We start from the raw sequence: 11,167 nt of genomic DNA on the forward strand, positions 1-11,167 counted from the left end.
TTTCAATATATTGTGTTTAAGGGATATATGTGTATGAATGGTGGTGAGGAGAGGTTGCCTGCTTACACATGGTGACCTTTTTAATCTGTTAAATCTGTCAAGTTGGTTCACACTAAAGAGACCATGTTTAGGGTTTCCAAACTTATAAATCTTTATGGGAACACAAAGCTTCTTCTTTCTCTCAAGGAGCAGCTGGTGGACTTGAACCGCCAACCTTGTGGTTTGAAGTCTAGTGCTTCTTCTACAGTACCACATTGTCCCTTTTATTTTTTTCTTCAGTTCTAGCAAACTCAATTCATTTTAGCATTCCATGTGGATGTGTATTCGTACCTTCTATTGCTTACTTTCTCTGTCTCTCTTCATTTTTCTTTTCTTCCCCATCACATTGTCTGCCTTTGTTTTATATCCTATTTCACTTTTTCCTCTTTAATTCTTCTTGTTATTCTGTTATTTAAATCTATCTCATATGGCACTTAACAACAATTTGAGCCAGCAGAGAAGTAGAAAGTGCCTTAGATGGTTGCTGTCAGAATTAATAAGAAAAGTTGCAGCGTGAAAGTGTGTCTCCCACAAGTAGGGTCAGTGATGGAGAAGGATATCATGCTTGGTAAAGTGCAGGGTCTGGGAAAAAGAGGAAGACCCTCAACAAGGTGAGCTGACACTGGTACAGGGCAACTATGTCTATGTAAAAAAGACAAAAATCTTCACCACTGGACCAACAAATAACATCATGATAAATGGATAGAAGATTGAAACTGTCAAAGACTTCATTTTGCTCAGATCAACCATCAACACTCATGGAAGCAGCAGTCAAGAAATCAAATGATGTATTGCATTAAGCAAATCTGCTGCACAGTGTTGAAGAGCAAAGATGTCAATTTGAGGACTAAGGAGCGCCTGACCCAAGCCATGGTATTTTCAATAACCTCATATGCATGTGAAAGCTGGACAGTGAATTAGGAAGACAGTAGAAAAATTAATGCATTTGAGTTATGATGTTGGAGGAGAGAATATTAAAAGTACCATGGAATGCCAAAAGAACAAACCAATCTGTGTTGTAAGAAGTGCAGCCAGAAAGCTCTTTGGAAACCAAGATGGCCAGATTTAGTCTCTCATACTTTTATCAGGTAGGACCAGTCCCTGGTGAAAGACATCATGCTTGGTAAAGTGGATGGTCAGCAAAAAAGAGGAAGACCCCCAACTAGATGAATTGTCACAGTGGCAGCAGCAGTGGCCTCAAGCAAGGTTGTATCATCTGCATATCGCAGGTTGTTAATGAGTCTTCCTCCAATTATGATGCCACGTTTTCTTCATATAAACTAGCTTCTCAGATTATTTGCTCAGCATACAGATTGAATAAGTATGGTGAAAGAATGCAACCTTGCCCCACACCTTTCCTAATTTAAAACCATTCGGTGTTCCCTTGTTCAGTTTGAACAACTGCCTCTTGATCTATGTACAGGTTCCTCATGAGCACAGTTAAGTATTACGGAATACTCGTTCTTTGCAGTGTTGTCCATAGCTTGTCATGATCCACACAATCAAAAGTTTTTGTGTAGTCAATAAAGCACAGGTAGACATCTTTCTGGTATTCTCTGCTTTCAGCCATGATCCATCTGATGTCAGCAGTGATATCCCTTGTTCCAGATCCACTTCTGAATCCGGCTTGAGCCTCTGAAAATTCTCTGTCAATGTATGGTTGCAGCCATTTTTGTATTATCCTTAGCAAAATTGGACTTGCATGCGATATTAATGATATTGTCTGATGACTTCTGCATTCCGTTGGGTCACCTCTCTTTGGAATGGGCACAAATATGGATCTCTTCCAGCCAGTTAGCCATCTAGTTGTCTTTCAAGTTTCTTGGCATGGATGAGTGAGTGCCTCCAGTGCTGCCTCAGTTTGTTGAAAGATTTCAATTTGTGCTCCATCAAATCATGGCACCTTGTTCTTTGCCAATTCTTTCAATGCATCTTGGACTTCTACCTTCAGTATCATTGGCTCTTGATCATATGCTACCTCTTGAAATGCTTGTACATTGAATATTTCTTTTTGGTACAGTGATTCTATGTATTCCTTCCATTTTCTTTCAATGCTTTCTGTATCATTTCAATATTTTTTCTATAGAATCCTCCAATATTGCAAGTCGAGGCTTGAATGAATGTTTTTTCTTCAGTTCCTCAGCTTGAAAAATGCTGGTTGTGTTCTTCTCTTTTGGTTTTCTAAATCAATGTCTTTGCACATTTTGTTATAATTGACTTTGTCTTCTTGAGCTGCTCTTTGAAATTTTCTATTTAACTCTTTGATTTCCTCATTTCTTGAATTTGCTTTAGTATCTCTATACTGGAGAACAAGTTTCAGAGTCTCTTCTGACATCCATTTTGGTCTTTTCCTTCTTTCTTATCTTCTTAATGACAGTTTGCTTTCTTCCTCTGTGATATCTTTAATATCATCCCATAGTTCTTCTGGTTTTTTGTTTTTAGTGTCTAATGCATCAAATCTGTTCTTCAGGTGATCTTTAAGTTCAGGTGGGATATGTTCAAGGTCATATTTTGGCTCTTGTGCAGTAGTTTTAATTTTCTTCACCTTCAGCCTGAACTTGCATATGAGCAATTTATGGTCTGTTCCACAGTCTGCCCCTGGCTTTGTTTTGGCTGATGATATGGAGTTTTTCCACTGTCTCTTTCCACAGATGTAGTCATTTTGATTTCTGTGTATTCCATCTAGTGAGGCCCATGTGTTGGTTTATGTTGTTTTAAAAAGGTATTATCAAAATTTTATCATGTAATCTCCAACATAGTTTCTATCACCAAGGTCATATTTTCCAATTATTGAATCTTCCTTGTTGTTTCCAACCTTTGTGTTCTAATCACCAGCAATTATCATTACACCTTGATTGCATGTTTGATCCGTTTCAGACTGAAGAAGTTAGTAGAATTCTTCAATTTCATCACCACTCACTTTAGTGATTGCTGCATAAATTTGAGTAAATAGTGGTATTAACTGGTCTTCCTTTTAGGCATATGGATATTATCCTGTCACAAACAGCATTGCACATCATGACAGATCTTGATATGTTCTTTTTGATGATGTATGCTACACCCATCCTTTATCATTCTTGGCATAGTAAATCGTGTGGTTGTCAGATTCAAAATGGCTAATACCAGTCTGTTTCAGCTCGCTAGGATACCAATATTTATGTGTTCCATTTCATTTTTTACAATTTCCTAGATTCATAGCTCCTACATTCCATGTTCTAATTATTAATGGATTTTGACAGTTGTTTCTCTTCATTTTTGTGTTGTGTCCCATCAGCAAATGAAGGTTCTGAAGGCTTTAATCCATTTGTGTCATCATAGTCAACTCTACTTTGAGCAGGCAGTTCTCCCCAGTGGTATTTTGAGTGCCTTCCAACCTGAGGCGCTCATCTTCAGGCACTATATCTGACAATACTATGGAGCTCTTCACCATGTTTCGATATTCAGTATTCTGGTGCTAACAGTGTTTCACTGCTCTTCATAAGGTTTTCAGTGACTAAATTTTTGTTAAGTAGTCTCTCTCTCCTTCTTCCTAGTCTGTCTTCATCTAGAATCTCAGCTGAAACCTGTCCACCATGGGTCACCCTGCTTATCTTTAAAATATCCATGGCATAGTTTCCAGAATCACAGCAACACACAAGCCATCACAGTACAACAAACTGATAGATGAAACTTAGGAAGCCTCAGTTATTGGGAAATATGGCCTTGGTGTTAGAAATGATGCTAGAGGTCGCATGATAGAATTTTAAAAGGCCAATGACTTATTCATTGCAAATGCCTTTTCCTAGCAACATAAATGGTGACTATACATGTGAACCTCACCAGATGCAATGCACAGGAATCAAATTTATTACATTTGTGGGAAGAGATGATGGAGTAGCTCAATACAATCAGTGAAAACAAGGCCAGGGGCAGACTGTGGAACAGACCATCACTTGCTCAAATGTAAGTTCTGGTTGAAGTTGAAAAAAAAATTAAAGTAAGCCCAGGAGATCCAAATATGACCTTTACTATATGCCACCTGAATTTAGAGACCATCCCTAGACCAGATTTAATGTATTTCTAGAACTAATAACTGAAGGAAGACCAGAGGAATTGTGGGATGACATCAACTACATCATAAAATATAAAAAAACAAAAAGTCATTAAGAAGACAAGAAAGAAAGAAAAGATTAATTTAAATTTCAGAAGAGGCTCTGAAACTTGAAATGATGAAGTAAAAGAAGTGAACAGAAAATTTCAAAGAGCAACTCGAGAAGACAAAGTAAAGTACTATAATGAAATGTGCGAAGACCTAGAGCTAGAAAACCAAAAGGAAAGAATACGCTCAGCATTTCTCAAGCTGAAAGAATTGAAGAAAAAGTCAAACCTCTTCTTTGATAATTGAAGGATTCTATGGACTCCTGGTGTGACGCTATAAGATCAGCACAACGTGAACCACAAGGTCGGCAGTTCCAGCCCACCAGCTGCTCCTTGTAATCCCTCCATAGGGTCGCTATGAGTCAAAACCTACTCAACGGCATTTCACAACAAAATATAGGAAAAATATTGAATGGCTGAGGAAGCATCAAAAGAAGATGGAAGGAATACATAGAGTCACTATACCAAAAAGAACTGGTTGGTTTTCATCCATTTCAGAAAGTAGCACGTGATCTAGAACCGGTGATATTGAAAAAAGAAGTCCAAGCTGCAGTGAAAGCACTGGTGAAAAACAAGGCTTCCGGAATACATGGAATATTAATTGAAATGTTTCAACAAACTCTTGCAGCTCTGGAGGTGCTCACTGGTCTATGTAAGTGAATCTGGAAGACGGCTATCTGGCCAACCAATTGGAAGAGATCCTTTTTTCTTTCTTTTTTTTGCATTCCAAAGAAAGGTGTCCCAACAGAATGCAGAAACCATCAAACAATATTATTAATATCACATGCACGTAAAATTTTGATGATGATGATAATTCAAAAACCTTTGCAGCTGCCAGAACTTCAAGACGGATTCAGAAGAAATGTGGAATGAAGAATATCACTGCTGATGGATCTTGGCCAAAATCAGAGAACACCAGAAAGATTGTTTGCTTTATTGATTATGCAAAGACATTTAACTGTGTGGATCATAACAAACTAGATAACATTGTGAAGAACTGGAATTCCAAAACACTTAATTGTATATAGACCAAGAGGCATTTTGAACAGAACAAAGGGATACCGAATGGTTCAAAATTAGGAAAGGTGTGTGCCAGAGTTGTATCCTTTCACCATTGTTATTCAGTCTGCATGCTGAGCAAATAATCTGAGAACCTGGATTATATGAAAAAGAACATGGCATCAGGTTTGGAGGAAGACTCATTAACAACTTGCACTATGCAGATGACACAACCTTGCTTGCTGAAAGTGAAGTGGACTTAAAATAGTTACTGAAGAAGATCAAGGACTACAGCCTTCAGCAAATCAACATTTACATTCAACAAATCATACACCTTGTTTCATCACAATGATTACATTCCCCTCCATGTACCATCAGTTAACAGTATTTCTCTCTATTCACTTTTAGCTCTCTCTCTCTCTCTTTTTTTTTTTTTTAAAAAGAAACACTCAGGCATATATAATGATTTATACCACCAAAGGGCACATTCTGCAAGTCTGCCTCATGGCCACCAGCTCTTAGTCCCTCTCTTCCCATGAATCTAGAATCCTCAGCCACTTCCCGTCTCCATGTCCGCATCTCTGCCTCCATCTCTGGTGTCGCTGCTTCTCTGGATAAGGTCCCACATTCCGCTTGTGTTCTTCTCCCTTGATGGTCCTAGGATCCTTTGTTTCTGGAGTGTAAGATTAACTGCGCCCCCCCATTTTTGGTACAAAACTTCTACCTTTACAATTGTGACAGTCGCAATTAGTCATGCTAACAATCACTCACTATTGAATCATAAGAATCTTATTCCCATCTCTTTTAACCAGACCTATCTAGGAGTCCTGGTCTGGTGCTGTGGGTTAATGTGCCAGACTACAAAGCCATTTCAACTGCAAGGTCAGTGGTTCAAGCTCACCAGCTGCTCCTCAGAAACCCTATATAGGGTTGCTATGGGTCGGAACCGACTCGATGGCACTTAACAACAACAATCTAGACAGTGGGGACTCTTTCTTCCCCCTCACACTTTTAAATTAAACTCCCTCTTGAAACCTTGCAGGCCAGTCACCCCCTCATTTTAGGTAGCCAATGTCTAAGTTGCCCGTCCCTCTATACCCTGTGTACAGAGGGGATAGCATTGATTCTTTATGTGAAGACTACTTCCCTCTCTGATGGTGTTTATAGAGTTACTACCTCCATGAGTATAGGTCAAGTTCATGAAATTGTAGCAATTTACCATTGTTTCCTTCATCAAATATATATATTTTTTTAATTTATCTTTTTCTAGTGGAGTTCTGATTATCACGCTATCGAGGCTAGATCAAATGGGTGCTAGGTCAAATGGGTACTATCTGCAAATTTGGGTGTTCTCGTGCCTCTCCCCTCACTTCATATCAGCTGGATGCTTCAGTCTTAGCTCTAGCCCTCTGTGGTTATGTCCTTGTCCATAGGCTCAGGTGTCCCCAGGTCTCACCACACATTGGACTAGCAGCCCTTCCTCTTCTCCCTCTCATCTCCCAATCAATGGTAGTCAATGGACTGTGGTTGAACTCAGCGCATTTCTTCATTGCTGCCTTTCCCCCTCTTCCACTCACCAGTAGCCCAATGTGCTTGCCAGCAAGCTTAGATGCCTGCTCATGTGTTCCCTTTGAGTTTCAGTCTTAGAGGGGGGTTTGTCCAGAAGGTACTTGATTGTTTGCCTTGATGGCTTCCCGGTGAACAGCTTGCTTATTCTTGCAGTAGCCAGTCCTACTGCCATTTTTGTTTTGGGTTTTTCCTGATGATCTTTCTTTGAAGATGCATCTTCTGTCACTCTAGCTGTTCCAGGCTGGTCTACTTGTTCTAGTGGAAATGTCCCACCTCAGAAGGTTCAGGATTCCACCTAATGTCCTATACTCTGCAAAGGCTCCGCAAGAGGTCTGTTTCACTGGGCAAGTTCTAGAACCCCTTTTAGGTATTCCAATCAGTTATAGGCTGAAGACGGGCTTACAAGTTTTCTGTAATCATGTTTCCCGACATTCCTTTCTATCCCATTCAAGTGTCTATTTTACAATAGTGGGTAAGGGAAACCAATATTCAGAATACAGTCAAGCATCTTAGTATTATTTCCCCTCTTCAAACTATGCCCAGATCCCTGTATCACAGAGCCCTGTTGTTCCAAGGTTAAACATGCATCACTATTTACCTCTCTCCTACTTAGCCCATGCAAACCTGCCTCAGTGTTCCCCTGTCTACCTTGTTCTTCCATCTCCTCCCTCTTCCTGTATTGCCCTCCCCAACACCCAAACTATGAGGTGTCTGCTTTTACCCTGTACTCTGTCATTGCTTCCTTCCACCTCCCTTGAAACTCCCTACCCCAACCCCACTGTTGTGGTTACCTTATATTCCTTTAACTTACCTCTCCATTTTAGACAGTCTATTTTAACCTATAAGGAGCCCTGGTAGCATAGTGGTTACGAATTGGGCTGCTAACCTGAAGGTCGGCAGTTCGAAACTATCAGCGGTTCCGTGGGAGAAAGATGAGGCGTTCTGCTCCCATAAAGATTTACAGCCTCGGAAACCCTGTGCAGGGTCGCTATGAGTCGGAACCAACTCCACTGTGATTAATAACAACATTTTAACCTGTAATTTACCTGACCTTCCCACCACCTAGATCTCTATTCCTCTGTGTTTACCTTCCTTCACATTGTAATTGTTTTGATCATAGACTGACCTCCCAGATACTCTGAATTTGTTCTTATGGTTTTATTCTGTTCATGATGCGCCACGTACGTCAATCTCTGGTTGTTGTCTGTTCTTGTTGTTTCTCTGTCCACAGAACTCCCTTTAGGATGTTTTTCATCGCAGGGTTGGCTTTGGCAAAATCCCTTAGCTCCTGTTTATCCTGGAATGTTTTGATTACACCTTCATATTTGATTGACAGCGTTGCTGGGTAGAGGATTCTTGGTCGGCAGTTTTTTTTTTTCCCTTTCAAGGTTTTATATATGTCTCCCCATTGCCTTCTTGCCTGCATGGTTGAGAAATCTGAGCTTAGTCTGATTTTCTTGCCTTTGTATGTTACACTTCTCTTTTCCCTAACTGTCTTCAGGATTCTATACCTATTTTTTATTTTGGAGAGCTTGATTATTATATGTCTTGGTGTTTTTCTTTTAGGGTCTATCCTTCTTGGGGTTTGTTGAGCTTCTTGGATGCTTATCTTTTCGCTTTTCAGGATGTTAGGGAAATTTTCTTTAGCAGTTCTTCAACTAGAAGATTCATGAACATAAATAAGTGTTCCGGAATGTTGTCCATAGCTTGTCATGACCCACACAGTTGAAAGACTTTGCATAGTCAATAAAGCACAGCTAAACATCTTTCCAGTATTCTCTGCTTTTAGCCAAGATCCATTTGACATCAGCAATATCCCTCATTCCATGTCCTCATTTGAATCTAACTTGAAACTCTGACAGTTGCCTGTCGATGTACTGTTGCAGCCGTTTTTAAAATATCTTCAGTAAAATTTTATTTGCATGTGATGTTGATTTCCACATTATGTTGGGTCCACCTCTCTTTGGAATAGGCACAAATTTGAATCTTTTCCAATTACTGGGCCTATGTAGCTTTCTTCCAAATTTCTTGGCATAGATCAGTGAGTGCCTTCAGTGCTGAATCAGTCTGTTGAAAAGTTTCAATTTGTATTCCGTCAGTTCCCAGAGCCTTATTCTTTGCCAATGCCTTCAATGCACTTTGGAACAATTCCTTCAGTATCATTGGTCTTGATTCATATGCTTCCTCTTGAAATGGTTGAATGTCAACCATGCCTTCTTGGTGCAGTGACTCTGTGTATACCTTTCATCTTTTGATGCTTTCTGCATCATTCAATATTTTGCCCATAGAATCCTTCAGTATTTCAAATCAGGGCTTGAATTTTTTCTTTGCTTTTTTCAGCTTGAAATATGTTGAGTGTGTTCTTCCCTTTTGGTTTTTTAACTCCAGGTCTTTGCACATTTTATTATAATACTTGAATTTATCTTCTCAAGTAGCCCTTTGAAACTTTCTGTTTAGCTCTTTTGCCTCCTCCTCATTTGTTCCATATGCTTTTTCATCTCTACTCTGGAGAGCAAGTTTCAGAGTCTCTTCTGACATCCATTTTGGTATTTTCCTTCCTTCTTGTCTTCTGAATGACCTTTTGCTTTCTTCTTGTGTGATGTTTCTTGATGTCCTCCTACTACTCTTGTAGTCTTCAGTCACTAGTGTCTAATGCATCAAATCTGTTTTTAAGAAGATCTATAAATTCAAGTGGGATAAGTTCAAGACATTTTTTGGCCCTCATGGACTTTTTAAAACTTTCTTCTGCTTCAACCTGAATTTGCATATGGTCTGTTTCACAGTCTGCCTCTTGTTTTGTTTTGGTTGATGTTTTGGAGCTTTCCCACAATCTCTTCCTACAGATGTATTCAATTTGACTTCTCTCTATTGCATTTGGTGAGGTCCATGTTCATAATCGTCTTTTATGTTGCTGGTTAAAAAGGTATTTATAATGAAAAAGTCATTGGTCTTTCAAAATTATGTCATGCGATGTGATCTCCAGCATCAATTCTATCAGCATGACCACATTTTGTAACTACTGGCCCTTCCCTTCCTCTTTGCCTCCAACCTTTGCATTCCTAGATTTCATATATTCTATGTTCCAATTATTAATGAATGATTACAGTTGTGCCTCATCGGCAAATAAAGATACTGAGAGCTTTCCTCCATTCATGTTATCATAGCCAACTCTACTTTGAGGAGGCAGCTCTTCATCAGTTATATTTTGAGTGCTTTCCAGCTGGAGGGGCTCATCTTCTGGCACTATATTGGACAGTATTCTGGTTGTATTCTTTATGTTCCAACATTCAATATTGTTGTGCTATCTGACAGTATTCCACTGCTGTTTATAAGGTTTTCAGTGGCTAAACATTCAGAAGTAATCTGCGTCTAGTCTGTCTGTCTTAGTCTGGAAGTTCAGCTGAAACCTGTCCACAATGAGTGTGTGCTCTGCTGGTATTTAAAATACTAGTGGGATAGCTTCCAGCATCTCAGCAACACACAAGCTACAAATTTACAGATAAGTTGTGCTCATGTTTTATAGGCCATCATTATTTTTGTTAAAAAACAAAAAAGATGGCTAGTATCATACATTTATTCCTCCATTTCAATTTTAGAATCTTGTCAAGTTCCTCCCACCTTTACTCAAAGATTTTCATTATGATTTTATGATAATTGTAGTAAGTCTGTAGATTAATTTCGAGATAAATTACATCTTCAAACTATTGTTGTTGTTGTTGTGTGCTGTGGAGTCATTTCTGACTCATAGCGACCCTGTACAGGTTTTCAGAAGCTTTAAATCTTTATGGGAGCAGAAAGCCTCATCTTTCTCCCACTGAACAGCTGGTAGTTTCGAACTGCTGACTCTGAAGTTAGCAGCCCGATTCGTAACCACTATGCTACCAGAACTCCATTTCATACTATTGAGTCTGCACATTCAGGAACACCGTCGGTCTCTTTCATTATACAAGTCTTTTTAAAAATGAATTATTTGTAAAATGTCCTTTTTTTCATGTGGGTCATGCACATTTTTAAGATATATTCCTAGGCAGTTTATGTTTTTGCTTGAAAATGTTAATGGGTCTCTGTTATATTAGTGCTTATTACATGGGAAAGGTATTTGTTTTTGCGTTATTTATCTTGTAACTGGCCATATGATTAAAAACTTATATACTAGTTCAAATTAAACTTGTATTTGACTTGTACCTACATTTTAAAACCTTGATTATTTGTCTCATGTGCTTGCATAATTTCAGAGCCTGACCTTAAATAATATACGTACCTAAGGAAGCAAATACCACTTAATATGATTTGTTTTTGTTTTTAATGTTTTATTGTGAATTATATGATAGTTTACATGGGAGAACATTAGTTTTACATTTTTCTATCTTATATCGTTTCATTGCCATGGTTACAATCCCCTCCGTGCATCATCAACCAACCA

Source organism: Chrysochloris asiatica, unplaced genomic scaffold, assembly GCF_000296735.1.
Source record: "Chrysochloris asiatica unplaced genomic scaffold, ChrAsi1.0 scaffold00159, whole genome shotgun sequence".
Lineage (NCBI taxonomy): Eukaryota > Metazoa > Chordata > Mammalia > Afrosoricida > Chrysochloridae > Chrysochloris > Chrysochloris asiatica.